The 17,394-nt window shown below is 41.7% G+C and overlaps 1 protein-coding gene across 3 annotated transcripts in view; it reads left to right on the top strand.

The window, feature by feature from the left end:
- Positions 1–1,788: 1,788 nt before the first annotated feature.
- LOC117217424 (choline transporter-like protein 1) overlaps positions 1,789–17,394 on the top strand; it is a 93,097-nt gene continuing 77,491 nt past the window's right edge. For 2 of the 3 annotated variants that reach the window (XM_033465016.2, XM_033465017.2), the window contains exon 1: positions 1,789–2,132. The gene's annotated coding sequence lies outside the window, so the exon portion shown is untranslated. The remainder of the gene's footprint in view (positions 2,133–17,394) is intronic. The other variant, XM_033465020.2, reaches the window with a different exon arrangement.

Here is a 17,394-nt window from a genome sequence, read left to right on the forward strand (position 1 = left end):
TTTCGTGTTCATTATTTCAAAAATTACTATGCAGCACCGTTGCAAAAACAAGCCCGGCGAACGATACTGCTCCGTCGAAACAAACCTCGACGATACATCTCCGCTTCATTACGAAATGGTTAGCGTCGCGCAGCTGCGATAAAGCAATCCAACGCGGCATTTTTATTGAAACTGCGAGCGTGGATTGCAACTGCGCCCAACGTAAACTCGTCGGCGTATGATTATCTAGACGCGAGATCCTTGGAATCTAAGCCAATATTGTGCAACTGTCGATAAACGAGTCACTCGGTCGATTGAATCATCACACTTCGTGGAATGAAAAAAAAAAAGTGGCGAGAAGTGAGAATACAGCGGAATTGACCTTTCGAAATAGACATTGTTCGCTGTACTATTTCGAAAAGATACCCGCTGATAGTGCTTCTCGAAAATAATCCGTTTATAATGGCTCGTTATTCATGTATGATCTTACATTTTCCAACCGCTCCGAAAAGTCCGATTTGAGCAACAGGTACTATAAAATCGTACTCATAAATCACGGTAATCTTATCCACTCCTGGAATAATACAGTTTGATTTGTGAACAATGATAACACTTTAAAAGAGTTGAATGTCAACTGGAAGATGTCTTGAATGATGCTATGCTAATCTCCTGCAAGAGAACAGTATTCTAAATGTGTCACATGAAGTGGAAATGAAATGTGTTTGCTAGATTTATCTAAACAAAAAAAAAATATAAAGAGACTTCTTAGCACTTTAATTACCGGAAGCCTATTGACGCTTCTCAATCACTGAGCTGCATGTAAACAATGCTCGATAATGTTATTTGAAACGAACATTTCAGCAGAAATTGCTCAATTATACGAATCTAAATGATTTACAGAATTATGGCTGAGACCTTCGATTTCATAAAAAGGATAGAAAACCGCAAATACGGAAAGCGCGAAGACAATACGGTTTTGTAGCTCTCGATGGAGCGTTTATCTTAAGATCGATAGCGTCTGCGGATACGTGACGGAGTTCGCTTTCGAATATTTACAGTGGTTCTTTCCGCCGCGCAGTAAATAAGATGCCTTATTCGTTCTTTTTTTTTTTATAAATAAAACGTTCCATTTAATACTCCAATTTCAGTCTTTAACAACAAAATCCCAGCAATATCGTCACAGTATAAATCCTCAATCTCCAATTCCGCAACAAGTCAGAGCCAGGCCAGTGTCATCATCAGCTTCGCATGGTACGCCGAAATGACACGTTGCGATGAAAAAACAATGGAGCAAGCCCAGACGCCGCATTTGCCGGCAGACATCGCAACCAGCGAACAACGAATTAATTCACACGGTACTTATTTAAGCGACTGGAACGCATTTGGCAACACACCGCTCGCAGCTACGAAATTATGATATTTGTCTCGAAGGGCCGTGCACGCGGCGCGCGGTGCACCGTCGTCGCACCGCCGTTGCACCGTGGTTGCACCGTCTCGAGTATTTGCCGTGCACGGGTACCTAGTGCACGAAGGAACGCCGACTGAAACGGATTCCATGCTGGGAGTCTCTTGCGAGACCTCTCACGTGTTGCTAAACGTCTTTCCTTCGGCCGGAGCGAGCGGGACAAAGAAACGTGCCGGCAGAGGAAATGGTTGCCGCGCTCGCGTGCCATAATCACGGGGGAAGCGGCAAGAATCATCCGCGCGTTAGAGTAGGAGAAGTCGTCGAGCGAGGGACCGCGTGCGTGTTTCGCGTTGGTCGGAGAAGGAGGGAGCACGGCCGCTTGCAGAGTATCGTTAACCGGTACACAAGAGGCCCGTTCTCCAGCGTGCAAAGAGGCACGAGTTAGTATCGCGAGTGAACTCGGTCCGCACGCAAGCGAGCGAGCGAGCGAGCAGTTTCTAGCGTGTCGCGTTCGCCGCTCGGTAGAGAAGCGTCGAAAACATTTCATGGAAGGTTCGCCGACGTCGCGACGCGGCTGACATCGGTCGCGCTGCTATTCCCGTCTCCCGACCAGTCCGAGCCGCGGCAGTGACTCAGCCCCGCGTTTATTTTTTTTTTCGGGACAAAGGAGAGAGAGAAGTGCATCGAACGCGGACGCGCAGCCAAGGTGTGCACCGGGCCCCGTTAGTCGGCAGGAATCTCGCGTCAGGTACGTTCACGGACCAAGCCCCCGGAGTTTCCGCGAAACTTGTTACCGGGCCTCGGCCGGGCCGGCGTTCTCGCCGAATTTCCAAGAGCACTCCCGGGAACTTGGCATCGAGTTACGGGCAACAATGTTAATCGCGGAGGTATCGCCGAGCAACTCGGCCGACGCGCGTTATGCCCGCGTTCGCATTCGCACCGTGAACCACCGCACCCCGCTTCCCCCTTCGCGGAGAACCGAGCCCGTTAGACCATTATCTCGGGCCTGGCCGACCACCGGCTGGTTTCACTTATCCCACTCCGGGTTCGTGTACCCTGATCGTTCGCGACCACCGGTCGATGCGCATCGGCGACCTATCCGCTCGAATGTGGAACCCCGAGACTCCTGGAGAACCTTGATCGGTTATTACGTATGCACGTGTTCCGGGGCCACTGTTCTCGACATGCTTTTTAACGGCTCGGCATTTTTCGAGCGTAGGTCGAATAGATCGGACGCTGGTGTACAGCTGGACAGCGATTCGGGGAACATGTAAACACGGTGAACGGTTTGTTTTGGTTCGCTAATCTGGTTTGCGAATTTCTGGATTTGTTTTTGCTTTAATTGTCGAAGATATGCGAACGATTGTTGCGCGTAGAACGATTCTGTAGACCGTTCTATATACAACGGTGTGTATTTTTGTCACGTTGTAACGGTTTGTGTTTGTGCGATCAATGGTTTGTGTAAAAGCGAGGCGTCTTGATACATCGATGCTCTTAGATGGTTAACGCTAAACCTACCACGGTCAAAATGACCGATTTTTTATTTTACGATACTACAAACTTTGGAGACTTCTTCGCGGAAAATGATTGAATAGATTATATTGTTGAAACAAGTCTCATAATTAAAACTTTACAGAATCCAAGTGAATTCTATCTTTTCACTTTTATGAGTCAATGCACGCTAATCGTCATTACAGGTCGGTTGGTTTAGTGTTGATTTAATTCGAGAACGAATGGCTCGAGACGAGAGCTGCAAAATTATAATTTGTTGTATAATAGTAGAATTTTACGCGAACATCCGCAGTGTACGCAACATTTGGCTTTCAAACATGTTTAACGCTAAATCTATACAGCATTAGAAGTGTCTAAAGGTTGTATTTTTAGAAGAATGACGAGACTGAATTTATTTAGACATTTTACCATTGTTTAGACATTTTTGTTACAATGAATTCTTGAATTAAGAAATGTATTATCATAGTAGGTCCTGTAATTGGTAGAGATTTTACAATGACGGTAGCCTGAAAATATAAAATGTGAAACCGTTCGAAATCGGACAGATCGTAACTGATCTATAAAAATCATGACGATTCGTCGCGAAGATACCGCGAGAGACAGCGTCGCACATTTTTTCTAGAAATACAAACGAGCAGAAAATTTTTAATAAATAAGCAGAGGCAACGTTGGTCGCGATACGCCTCGCCAACTCCTCGAAATCGAAAAGCGAAGACCTTGTCATTGACACACATGGCGGGAAATAAAAAAGTGGTCGAGTGTTAAAGTCCGGGGATTGTTAGCGACCAACGTGTGAGTGGCAAATTGCCAACACCTGCCCATCCAATTCAACGCTTTGGAAAATTTTCATTAAAGTAACCTCTCATAACGCGGCTCTCTAACGGAACTTTGAGAGTATCCTTACGGACTAGTTCGAGGCGCGTTTCAATAACCGTTCGAGTAACAATCGTACACGATTTTTCGTCGCCGCTATACATCCTTATATTATACGTTACAATGAAATCGCTTGAAAAGAAATTGGTGCTCGAATTCAAGCTCGTACACTTTCCCGGCGTACCTGTGCCTTTTAAACGATTTAAGTGCTCAGAAACCGCGCGACAGCGAGGGGGAAAAACGTATTCACGCATCGCTGACTTTCGCTCTCAGCTGTTAATGCTGTCCGCGGCAAAACACTGAGTTTAACGTTATTTTCAGCCGAAGGATTTCGCTTTGCGTCAAAGTCTACGCTGACAGTAATATTAAACGTGGCTGGTTGTTCCGCGCTGGCCTAAATAAAAAATACACAGAAACCCTGACACGGACACATTACATTTCACAAAAGATTCTGCAAGTCGTATATATTCAACGAAACCGCTATTACACGTATATTTCGCTTCTTTGCTCGCTCCAACAATTTAGAAACGTCCTTTAATCCTTTCGCAAACGAATGGCAACTCCGAAGCGCCGTTAAACATGACGGCCCCATTACACGAAACAATTTAAACCTGTTCGAATTTAGAAAACCGCTAAAAAATTTCACCACGACAAATTGGCGCGATTTCTGGTATTTATGAAATATATTCTTCATCGGGCTTTATAATTTCTTTAATAAAACGTCCTCGTTCGAACGGCTTCGAGCTAAGAGTTCTCAAAGAGCTGGAGCAAGCATTGTCAGTTTTATAAGTTCTTTCAGAATTTCTGATAATTGGCAGTGCTGTACGAGTGAATATTTCCTACGGTGAACGGTCGACCCTGGCAACGGCCGATCGAATCGATCGCGAACTGCGACGACACGTTTAATGGTAGTTCCTTTAACACTATTCCTACCGGGACCGGTCAAATGACCGTTTTTAAATTTTCAATTGGAATTTCTTACATTCAACGTAAGTGAATCGCCTTTAAACTTTACGACTTTTCCTCATATATATGTATGATACATTTTTCAATATTCACTTATTTTTTTATTGTTTATTTTCTGAGAAATATTTGTAGTCTGTCTTACCTACCACGACCGGTCATTTGACCGGTAGTACGATTTATACATTTTTGTAATAGTTATAAGAAAGTGCACAGGGGCAGAGGCATTTAGAGTGTTGGGATATAAATGGGAACTGTCTACTGCAAAGTTATATGCATTTTTGCAATTATGTATGCACGCGGCGCATATGAGGCTAAGAATATGGATATAGCACTTCTATGGAATAAAAAGTGGGGCCCGCCTTTTTTCTCAAATACTATGAGTAGACATGACTTTACGGAGATTATGAGATTTATTCGATTTGACGACAGAAATCAACGAAGCCAACGGTTACAAACCGATAAATTCGCCATGATTTCCGAAGTTTGGTACAAGTTTATTGACAACAGTCAAAATTGTTATAAACCAGGACCATATATTACTATTGACGAACAATTGTTTCCAACGAAAGCAAGGTGTAGATTCACTCAATACATGCCCAATAAACCGGACAAATTTGGTATAAAATTTTGGTTAGCATCCGATGTACGTAAACGGCTTTCCATATTTGGCATAACCTTGACATAACCATCAGTTCCTCTTGGAGAGTTCGTCACTATGAAATTAGCAGAATCGTATGTAGGATGTGGAAGAAATATAACCACAGACAACTTTTTACAAGCCTACCTTTAGCAACAAAACTTTTAGCAAAAAAAAAACTACGATTATTGGGACAATCAGAGCAAATAGAAAAGAGCTACCAAGACTGGCAAAACTGAAAAACGACGACATGGCACTTTTCTCAACCAAACTCTATCGCTCAAATAATTGTATGTTGACAATTTACAAAGCCAAACCAAGAAAGAAAGTTCTAGTTCTCAGTTCAATGCACAACTCCGTACAAGTTGAAGTAAATGACACCCGATCACCGGAAACAATTCAATTGTATAATAGCACCAAATTTGGCGTAGATGCGACCGATCAAATGGCCAGAAATTATTCGGTAAAATCTAAATTTCGGAGATGGCCTTTGCAAGTATTTTTTAATATCTTGGATTTAGCCGGGATAAATGCATGGGTGTTATATAAAGAAACTGCGGGAGGAGAAATTACAAGACAGGAATTTCTATTCCAATTGGCAGAAGAACTTGCCATCGAATATCAACGAGAGCTCGGCACAGAAAATCAACCAATACCCATCGCAAGTACAAGTACAGGTTCCCGTGAACGGAAAACATGTCAGATAAGGTATTGTAAAGATAATAAGACGAACAAAATCTGTCTAAAATGTAAAAAGTACGTATGCGGAAAATGTACAGTTGAGAAGCCCATTTGTAAAAAATGCGACGAAAAAGAATGAAATGTAGATTATGTACTCTTGAATAAAAGAAAATATATTTTTATACTGGTAAACTGGCTATTGGTCTGCATTCAATATTGAAAATATAAGTTGTGAAAGACCGGTCATTTGACCGGTCGCGGTAGGAATAGGTATACGTGAAGTGTCGGTAGGAATAGTGTTAATAGCGCGGTCTGGTCTTGGTCGGCTATTTCCACTGACAGTGAACACTCTTTTTTTTGTTTTAAGCCTCGCGTTGACGGCTCGTCGCTGTTTTTCGGGACGCCAGTTGTTATCGTCGTACCGATCTCGCCGATTTTCGCCGGCGATAAACCTCTTTGCAAAGAATATTGACAGACCCGCCTGGTTTCCACGTCCCATCCTCGGATACTGTTCGCTGCGGTCTCCATCAGCGTTGTTTATCAGAAGTGCTTGCACGTGATTTTCGCACGTGCGGTTCCGCGGCTCGTCCGATCGATTAGGAATACTTACGAGTCCGTTGTTCTTGTTCTGTTCCGCGAAAAAACGGAAGCCGGTTTTCCGCGGTTGTTACGATGCCAACGATTATCCGGGAGTTACGCGAATCGCCGACACCCGTTATGCAGATTAATTTCGCCTGCGGACAATCGGTCGTCGCGGAGCATCGATTTTCATACCACCGATGTTCAATCAAATTTTAAGAGGGACTCTTCCCGGCGAGCATAATAGGCAGATAGCGTTCGCGCTAACGCTAGTCAGCGTTTTTCTTGCAAATAGTGAGCTTCGGGAAAATATGAAAGAGGTAAAAGTCGTACTGTTTTCTGCGGGCAATATTTTGTTTGGAAATGTCGGAACTTTTTAAATGGAATTTTTCGATGGAACTTTTTTAATATCGTACGATAGCATGTGTCGGAACGAATTCTTTCGTATACTTGACCCTGACCTTGAAGGTCGCATATGGTCACACAGGTCGACACCCTGTATAAATAATTAAACAAATCAATTTAGACGAAAATGTTGGGCGAGAATTTTCGAACGTCTCGATTTATTTCAGATATTTGATCAGCTGATTACAGTTAATTTTAACTCCTTGCCGCATTTTAACGAGTCTAACTCTTAATGGAGATTTCTATTAGTAACCTGTTAAATATGAATGTTATATTCCGTTCTTTCGACAGTTGGTATACGATTCTGATCTTTTCTCCATAATATCTGAGTATTCAAAGAAACGTAGGCACACAATAGATACAATTTTTCTTCTTCTTCCGTGACATTATTATAATCGAAAAACTCTTCTAATCATCGTAACTGCGAAGAAAATAGTACGACGAGAGATTAATTCCATAAAGCGTACTCTTTATCGTGGAACAGACACACGCACGTCACTTTGCAACCGGCTCTTTCTTTAATGCGATTACAGCAGGATAACGGCAATAACCAGTTCCTCGAATGGCCGTTTAGTTCTCTCGAATCGAACCGGATAAAGAATTCATGCGCGTTCATATCGTCGTTTTATCATCGTTGATAGGTAACGAGATGCTTTTCTTTGCCTTTTTTTCGAACGGTTCGCGAAACTTACCGTCAACAAAATACGCAGTTGAAAGAAGACTTGCACGATCATCGTGCAGCAATAACTCCGATTACTGTCTTTTCGAATTCTGTTCTGTAATAAGTGTTCGCCACAGTTATTCGAGCCATCGATAATTCATTCAGCGCGCACAGACATTCATTTCGACACACATAATTAGCGAAGTAATAGCGTTTACTGCAGCAGAAACACGAACGTTCACGGAGATTCGCGTTTCGACTACATTATTGCCCGCGAATAACGCGTCGTATTAAACGCATTGGACAGTTCACAATGTTTTAAATTCGAACAAATTGTTCGAAGGTTCCGACGATCGTCTAATTAAGTGTATTTTACTTCATTCGGACCACCGAGACTTCTAATTTCGTAAGACAGTTCGCGAAGCTTGATATTAACAAACTATTCGATTGTTCGGAAAGTTATTTCGTTTTTCAAAGATATTTCGTTTCGTATAAACGTTAAAAAAGCACATGATTCAGTGTTTTGCCAATAAAAACCAAGCCTTCCACGAGCAATAAGATTTTAAAGCTGCTCGCAAAATGTCAAAACAAATTTTTAACATTAAAAAATCCTCTTTCATTTTCCACTGAAAAAAAAACGAAATTACTTTCCGATCAAGCCGACAGAATTTGGAGAATCATTTTCCTTAATTTCCGTCTCGAATTCTACCAACTTTTTAATTCCAGCTTCGTGAATGGAGTTTCGTGGCTTTTTATTCGCCAGTTTTTTCGAACCATATCGAATTAGGCGAAACGAGCAAAAACGAGCAGTGTTCGCCACAGTTGATCGAGCCGTCGATAATTCATTTAGCAGATCCCCGCGTAATTAGCAAAGTAATAGCGTTCGGCGTTGCGGAAACGTGGAAATTGACGCGGCACTACGCCATCTACGTTTGCCCTCGCGTCGCCGACCTTGGCTGCTTATTATTGCGACGGAGGAGATTATGGTTTCGAACGCGGCTGTGAGCAACGCTCTTTCTTTCCTGATATTTACCAGCTTCGTTGGCCGAGTGTGCAAGAACGTTGACACGAGTTCTGAGTCACCCGGCAGCAGCAGCAGGAGGAGGAGGAGGTTTTATTGTGTCTGGATTTTTCGCTCGCGGTTTCGTATGCGGTCGGCGAACCGGAGAAGATCCACGCATGAAATGCTAATTTTCTGGATCGCCGTCCAAGGTCTGCATCGCGGATGAATCTCTGGTAAATGAGATGAGAGAATTATTCCGAATTTTGCGTTATCCTCTTTGCGTTATGTTAAGTCCGTTCCAGAAGTAACGTCGTTCGCCAGAAGAAACTTGGGGATGCCCGAGACGCGACCGCTTGATGAATCGCCGTTAAATCATGATCGTCCGTCGTTCGCGAAATGTTTTGCCGCTGTTTCTTCGTTCTTCGACTGAATTATTAAAAATTGTACCGTGTTCGATAAAACACTTTTGTATACTTTTCAATATACAGTAATTTCTCCCTAATTCGCGCTCAGATTGCGCACAAAAATGGACAATTCGAGAAGAGGAGATACGATTATTCGAGCCTTCGCGGCTCGTTTTCATAGTCGTCGATTGCCAACAACTGTAAAAACGATTATAATTTACACTTAAACACCGCTTAATAAATCATTTAATGGTGCCAACTAATTCTATCGTAAAACCAACAAGTTGTTCCCAGTAGCAACATTTCCCAATAATTTCGTTTAACCCGAGAAAGATAACCTACGTCGCAGAGGCGCCTGCGAAGACTGTTGATTTTTGTTAATTTTTCATAGAGGTCTAGTGATTTAAGTTTAAAATTACTTAAAATATAAAAAAATATAATATAAATGCATTTTATTTTTACAATAATGCCAAACCTTTAAAATGACTAGATTAACTTAAATAAATATCCATTGTTAGTATAAAATTGACGCCTTAGAAAAGCATGCGCCTCTGAAGCGTATGGTTATCTTTTACGTACGTTGTCATATGGTTATCTTTCTAGGGTTAAGAATGTCATGTACGAAACGATCGTTTAGATTGCTTTTGGTATAGCACAGTAATTGAAGATTCTATTAGTAGACTCTCGGTAGATAAAGTGTTAAGACAAACACCCGGTACAAAGGCAAGTACTCAAACACAAGAGGTACGAAGCTGCATCGTCTTAAGAACTCGACGAAGAAATAACAAGACAATACTTGCACACTCGTTAGATAAATCCAGCAGGAAGTCGTTGTCGATTTTAAATGTTCTGTTCACCCCTTTTTCTTTCGCGCGATGTCGAACAGAACGACGAGACTCTGTTTGAGCGGACAAAAGGATCAGCATTCATTTTTGGATGTGTTCTTCGAATGATCGCTGCGAGTAGATCTCGAACCTGTTATCTGTGCGTCAATATCGGATCCGATCTCCAATTGATTTTACAAGTGTGGTAATTGTAAAAGGGGACTGCAATCACGGTAGAGCGGCGTGTAGGAACGTGTAAACAAAGAGATATCGATGTAAAGTGTCCGGCAGAACTGGGTCGGGAGGATAGCGTTTGAAAGATGGCAGGGGATCGTGTCAAATACTGGAAATAGCGAATTTTTAATGAAATTTTCTATTTTCTGCGATTCTAAATGGGCGTAACACAATTTCTAGGACACTCTCTTGTTCGAACCTTTCGCGATTTTTATTAGCAAACGCGATAGAAGATCTCTGACGAAAAAGAGTAAACTTTTCTGTTATATGCATATTGCATGTGTACAGCCCCCCGTCCATAAGTGTGCGAACACTTTGAAGAAATAATTGATACACGATATGAATTAATGCTACAAAACGGTGTACGCCGGCTAATTTCATTTCGCATAAATATTCAGTAACATCCAGTGGTATTAAATTGCGTGATTTAATTACTTAAGCCCTTTAAGTGATTAAAAGTTCAAGCTGTGCAGATTAAGACTGCGCTATGTTACGTTGCGTGCGATCGTTTGTCGAGATTTCCTTATCTCGCACCACCATGAATATTACAAGCTGAATGGAAGAATATTTCTTCGGATGTAATGAAAAAATTCACAGCCGGAATGCCACAATTAGCAAAAGAAGTTTTAAGAGCTCGCGGCGTGTACTTCATTGTGTTCTTTTGTCATTATTAATGACGTATTAAATGCGTTATCATCGTAATACATCATAATAATGTTCGCGAATGATTTCACAAGTTTTTTTATTTATATACGACTATCCGAATTCGGAGGGCGCTCGCAATCGATCTCTGTTCTCCGCGTTCAAAAATTTGTAATTCATTGTAAGTTTTTATCGTGCAACGTATTAATTCATCTCGTGCGAGATTTCAATATTAAAAGAATGTGATAACGGGTTTTCGCGATCCTTTTCGGCGGAGGGTTTCCAATTTGTCTGGAATCTAATAGGCACGCTTGTTGTCGGATTTCTTATAAATTGCGAACCTTACACAATTAATACCCTTGCCCCCCACGGTATCTATTGATTAATGGCGTGGAGGAGCATCGATCAAAAAATTTCGAAGGCCTGCCAATCGCATCCGATAACGGCGCCGTCATCGCCGATCTGTTGCTTAATCACTTCTGTGCTTTCCGCCGGCGGGGTGTAATCTGGATCATGTCAGACCGGCGACGTACACTTCGTGTTTACGTTTCTCCCGAGATACCGTGACAGTGCAGAAGCTACTTACTTACATCGTCCCGTAAACGGCCCCGGTTTTGTCGATATTACCCGCGATGGGACCGAGTTCAATGTGTACTTGCGAGCACCGATCAAACCTAATAGCTGACGTTTCCACCCATCAAACCGGATTAACACTCACGCAATTAGCGGGTGCTTAGCACCGAATAACTTCGCAATTTCAAACGATGTAAATCAAAATCGGTCGACGACGCGCGTCCTTTAAAATCGTTACATCGTAATTGCCCAATTTATTAAGAATTTCAGATTTTTGTTATGCCACTTTCTCTGTTCGCAATTTAATTATCGAAAGCTATTTTATTCATTTTATTAGCAGTTTATGAATAAGCGTTATCCGAATCAGAACATTTCGTAAGCAAGATAAATACGATTTCTTAAACGCAAACAAATGAGTAATGCGATAATTGCTTCGAGTAATCGCACGGAAATTTTTATCGTATTTCAGAGTCTACTAATTATTGTATCATTGTCCGATGTTTTAACCGATTGCCGTGTCATCTAGATCTTTTTCGACTGTAATAATTTCTTAGAGCGAAAAAGAATTGAAAGAATTGCCTAATAAAATTACAGAATTGCTTGTAAAAACAAGGAGGAGTACATTTATTTGAACGATTAAACATTGATGGCATGAGAACGGTCGGGAAGGCAGTATTTCATACTTCAACAGGATACTATTACGAGTCTCCGTACTATTACAAAACTCGTCAAACTACGGCAACGGGTTAATAACGATTAATAATGATCGAGCTTAACAAGCCTATCAGTAGAAATGATTTGTTTCTGTGCTAAGACGTTTCCGTCGGGGGAATGAAATGGGCGGAAGTTTGCCCGTAAAATATGTTGTCTATGAGGATTACCGTAGTCCAACAAAGTTCCCGTAGATGGTGTAATACCCACGGATGGGATCAGCTAATCAATTTAGCTGAGAAATGGCCGGGAGAAGAACCCCCCGCCTGCCAGAAGAGTCAAGAATACTATTCTTGCGACCCTGATTTCCAGAGAGCCGACGGTCGAGCGTGATTCTTAGCGGCGAAATAAATCACACCCACCGCATCTGGGGGTTACGAGGTACACTCGGTGCTCCATTGAACGACTACCGACTGCTCAATCAAACGACACGTCCAGAGAGACTAGACAGTGGAACCAAGAAGAGAGGAGGTCACACGCGCGCACACGCCTCGCCGGACGAGGCTAGTCGCAAGTTCGTAAAAGTAGCAGTCGCGCCAACGCATATATCCTGCCCGCGCTGCAATCAATTTTGCAAGTACAGTCGGCTAACCAAGAAAGAAACTAGTTCCAGTTTCCGCCTGTGAAACCGCTCGCGCGAAGTTACACAAAGTTGCGCTTGTACAAGGTTGGCGTCGAACGTCCATTGACAGCGACCGGACAGCGCCTCGTTCATAAATAATTCCACGCTTTGTATTTCGCGAAAGCGGGGCGAGCCGTGTTTTCGAAATAGTTGCGATAGAACGACGTGCCCGAGCACTGCAGCTGTTAATCGTCCGTCCACACAAGGGGACATTAACCACAAACATTGCCGGGTATGTGTTTCCTTATTAAGCTCTTGCCGTATAAACCACCAGTTAGACTCGCGATGAGTATTTCAAACAGAATCCACGGAACATAAATCTCGGTCGTTCCGTTTAAACCGAAATAAAATTTGGTCCGTCTGTTCTCGATATTTAAGCGCTGCGACTAGAAGCACCTCCATTGTTTCTCGGCTTGTGAACAGAAATGGACAATTTGAGAAGATGAGATACGAATAATCGAGCCTCGCGCTTCGTTTTTATAGTTGTTGACAATCGGCGACTATAAAAACGAGCCGTGAGGCTCGAATAATGGTGTCTCCTCTTCGCAAATTTTTGCTTGCGAGCTGAAGAACAATCGAGGAGAATTTACTGTATTCTTTTTCTGTCAGCGAATGATTACAAATAAAGAAGTTTTAGCGATTGTAGCTGTAAAACGGCAAGATCGAATTTATTTGAGCATCTCTATAATGTCAGGAATTGTAAATTATCTTATTGAGAGAGAGAGAATTTAGATATCTAATTGATGTTACAAATATCTTATTCAAATTTTCCTTCTTCTATCGATATGTTGATATATGTGAAGTTGACTTCTATTTTCTCTACGCAAACACGTTTACTTCAATAACATGAAAACGTTCTACACGGTGGAAGAAATTTAGTCATAATAATCACATCTAGAGAGACGAATCTCGTTATGTTAAACTTTCGAGATCGACAAAGAGTCGTCGCGTCACTCCAGGAAAATTTCATATATAATTCTCGTTCGATTAAAAACGAAGACTTTTATTCCTTCTCTGAAAACAGTGTCGCGCTAATAGCGAACGATGCGTCCGTCACAAAAGCAGTTAACACCTTTTAACAAGTAGCGAAACCGTGCAGCGATCGCGTCTGATCTTGACTTACCACTTCCACCGCGTACAATCAAGGACGCGCTTGTTGAACCGTCACCGTCGATTATCTCGGAAACGGAAACGTCGTCGTCGGAGACGAATTTACAGTGCTGAACAAAAGAATAAAAAACTCGACATATTTTGTAATTCTTTATATTTCAGCGTAAGAATACGCCGTATTAGGTTGTTCGGAAAGTAATTTTGTTTTCCAAAAAACTTTTGCTGCGTACAGCTGTTTACAAAAAAACATGATTCTCTATTTTGCCGTCTTTCATTTGCTCGTGAAGGATCGAAACTACTTTCCGAACAATCCAATATGTATCGCATGCTATCTCCAGAGTATGTAAAGCCGTTACACAACATTAAAATACTGTTTTCTATTAATTCTATTATTTCTATTATCTATATATATATATTTTTTCTATTATTTGCCATTTATTAGCAGTCGAACACTTACTGACAGAAATCGCATAATTTGAAAACAAGCTAAATGTTACTTCTGTTATAGTCTATCTGCAAAATAAGATTTATTTTTGTATCAACAATTTTTCGCCAGACTTATATCTAAATTCATTAGGTTACACGTCTTCGGTAACTTTTTCCTAAAAAAAAAAGAAACGATATTATATTCTAGAGAATGGTTGAAAAGAGAGCAACGGATACGCTAATTTCATTACGAAAATTTATTTGCAACTGAAAAGTCTGCGTTACATTTCTCGACATTATTACACAAAGCTCCCTCCAATGACGTTTCTCCTTGCTAATTCGGTAAACACTAGCCGCTGTATCCAGAAGTTACTCGATGATCTGCTCGGGCAAGTGTGTAGCACCAGCCAACGGCGGATCCGGTCATTGATAAGCCTTCGAGTAACGTAAACAATTCCGGGAGCGAAATAAGTACAGCTTAGTCTGGCCACGGTTAAGATTCGCTCGCTCTGCCGTTACTATGCGATATCTATAGCGAGCGAAGCCAATATTTCCTACCCTTAAATACAAACAATTACGAAATATGTCGAGTGGCTCGTGTATTTCTGCAGCAGCTGCATTCCATACTGACAACGAACAGTTTCCACCGTAGAACGATGTCCGATCACGCCAAGTATCCCGCCACGTCCGCCTCGTCCACAACCGGCGGTGTTTATGATATCGGAATTTCGTTCGGCAGCATGCGAGCTCTGTTAACTGATGAATCGTCGATGGGACAGCATCTCCATCCCCTTAGGTACGCTGCGACGTGCACGGTCGAGCATCGGGCCCGGAGTTTACGACGTGTTCAGTTCTATCGCCGGGTATTACCAGCGAAACAGAGAGAAAGCAGGGTCACGGGTTCCTTTTCCCGATGCGTCGACAACTTCTGCCGGCCAATTGAGCTGACATAAAAGCACAGAGGAATTGCTGCCGCGGGTCTACGGAGTCGTCGTCCACTTGCCCGAGCACAAAGGAAGATGGCGGAACATACGGCCAGCTAGCCGGGGCACTCTTTCTTCGCCCGGCTCGTTTCCTCGCTCAGCCTCTTCGCTGTCCCGACCTACATACGTATTTTCCTCGGCGAGCAACCGAGTCGCCGAGTCTTGGTAGTCGTCCTCGTGCCGGTCTTCTTGGTAGCCGTCTTGGTAGCCGTCCCCGTAGCCGTTTTCGTTCAGCCGTCTTGGTAGTCGTCCCCCGGTTGTTGTCTCGCGTGCAGCACCCCCGTTTTCTCGCGGAATCAATTTTTCCACGGCGGGCCGAGCCCCGTGACAAAGACGAGCCCGACGTCGTCGTATCGTTTACGATCGATTGCGTGCAATCGAACGGCCACGGTAAACGGCATTACCACGGTTCGCGCGCGCGCGCGGCCGACGCTTCAATTCGACGGAAGAGTTTAACGACGCCGTTTCATTCCGCGCGACATTTTTCTATTCCCCCTCTCTCTCTCTCTCTCTCTCTCTCTCTCTCTCTCTCTCCGCGTGGATGAGAGAGAACGAGGACGAGCGTCGTCTCGGCGGGGCCAATTTTACCGCGCGACGATACAGCCCGTAATTGGTAAACGATCGCTTTTTCCGCGAATTCCTCTCGATCGCGAACGACGCTCGTTCGTCTCGTAAGGAAACTTATTGTAGCCATAAAACCGGTATCGATGCCCCTTTTTCGGCTACGTTAGCCGGACTTTCTTCAGCTATGCTATCTTCTAAGCTGCTCTTTTGTCGTCCGGCTGCCCGGAAGTTCCGATTTGTTTCGACCGATGCTTCCCGGAGCCCGTGGATTTCTCATTCCGCGGAATGACGGTGTCCCTTTGTACACGTTCAGCTGCCCAACGTTCGCACCGCGAATCTATCTTTCTTGTTTTCGAAGATACGGCAAATGCTCAGAGGGCTAAGTTCGATCGCTGAACGAGGCTTATCGGTTTTAGAGGTGACAAGCTTGTCTCCGATTTTGTAGACGCGACCAACCCTTCTTGAACACGTCCGTTTCATTAGGAATTCAGTGACGATGATTATGACACAATTTCTAACTCACCCTGTATACTATGTAGTATCGAGATTTTATGATGTAATCCGATTTCGAGAGATAAATTGTAATCTTGTTTAATTTGCGGTATTTACGAAAAATATGATCTATCGCGATCCGTATAATTCGTATTATATTCCGTTCGTATAATGCGATTATAGCAGGATGGCCTGTCCAGTGAATGAACTCTTAAGATGCATGTTTGTTGGAAAGATCGTTATTCAATGCACTGAATCATATTATCCTGACAGAGATGTTTTATTACTAAATTCATTTATTTATTTTGAATTCATACATTACTGAACACAATTCTAGCATCTTTTGCTAATCGTAAATTTTGTTAAAAATCTAGCGTTAGATTTAGTGAAAAATATGTGAAACAACCAACGAATGAATAATTCATAAAAACAATATATTTATACAAAATAATATCTGCAAGATATCTGTAGATGTACAATGTTCGTAATACAGTAGTTCTACTGAATAAATTATAATATGAAAAAGCTATGATAAAATAACATAATATAGAGGAAATATTCACTGGACAGATCAGCCAATATTATTTAGTATCAAGATTTCACGGTCTATTCATAGTAAAGTCATAAAAATAATATAAAAACTAGATATTTCTTCTAACAAAAAAAGCTAAAAGCGTAAAAAAACGTAATATTAACTCTTTCAGTGCTGTCTAAAATAAATAAATAAATTATATTTATATATATAAATATATATTTATATATATATATATATTTATATATTATATAAATATATAATTTATTTATTTATATTTATATATATATTATATTTATATATTTATATTTATATATTATATTTATATATATATATATATATTTATATATTATATAAATATATAATTTATTTATTTATTTTAGACAGCACTGAAAGAGTTAATATTACGTTTTTTAACGCTTTTAGCTTTTTTTTTGTTAGAAGACATATGTAGTTTTTATATTATTTTTATGACTTTACTATGAATAGATCGTGAAATCTTGATACTAAATAATATTGGCTGATCTGTCCAGTGAATATTTCCTCTATATTATGTTATTTTATCATAGCTTTTTC

This window comes from Megalopta genalis, chromosome 12, assembly GCF_051020955.1.
Source record: "Megalopta genalis isolate 19385.01 chromosome 12, iyMegGena1_principal, whole genome shotgun sequence".
Classification (NCBI taxonomy): domain Eukaryota; kingdom Metazoa; phylum Arthropoda; class Insecta; order Hymenoptera; family Halictidae; genus Megalopta; species Megalopta genalis.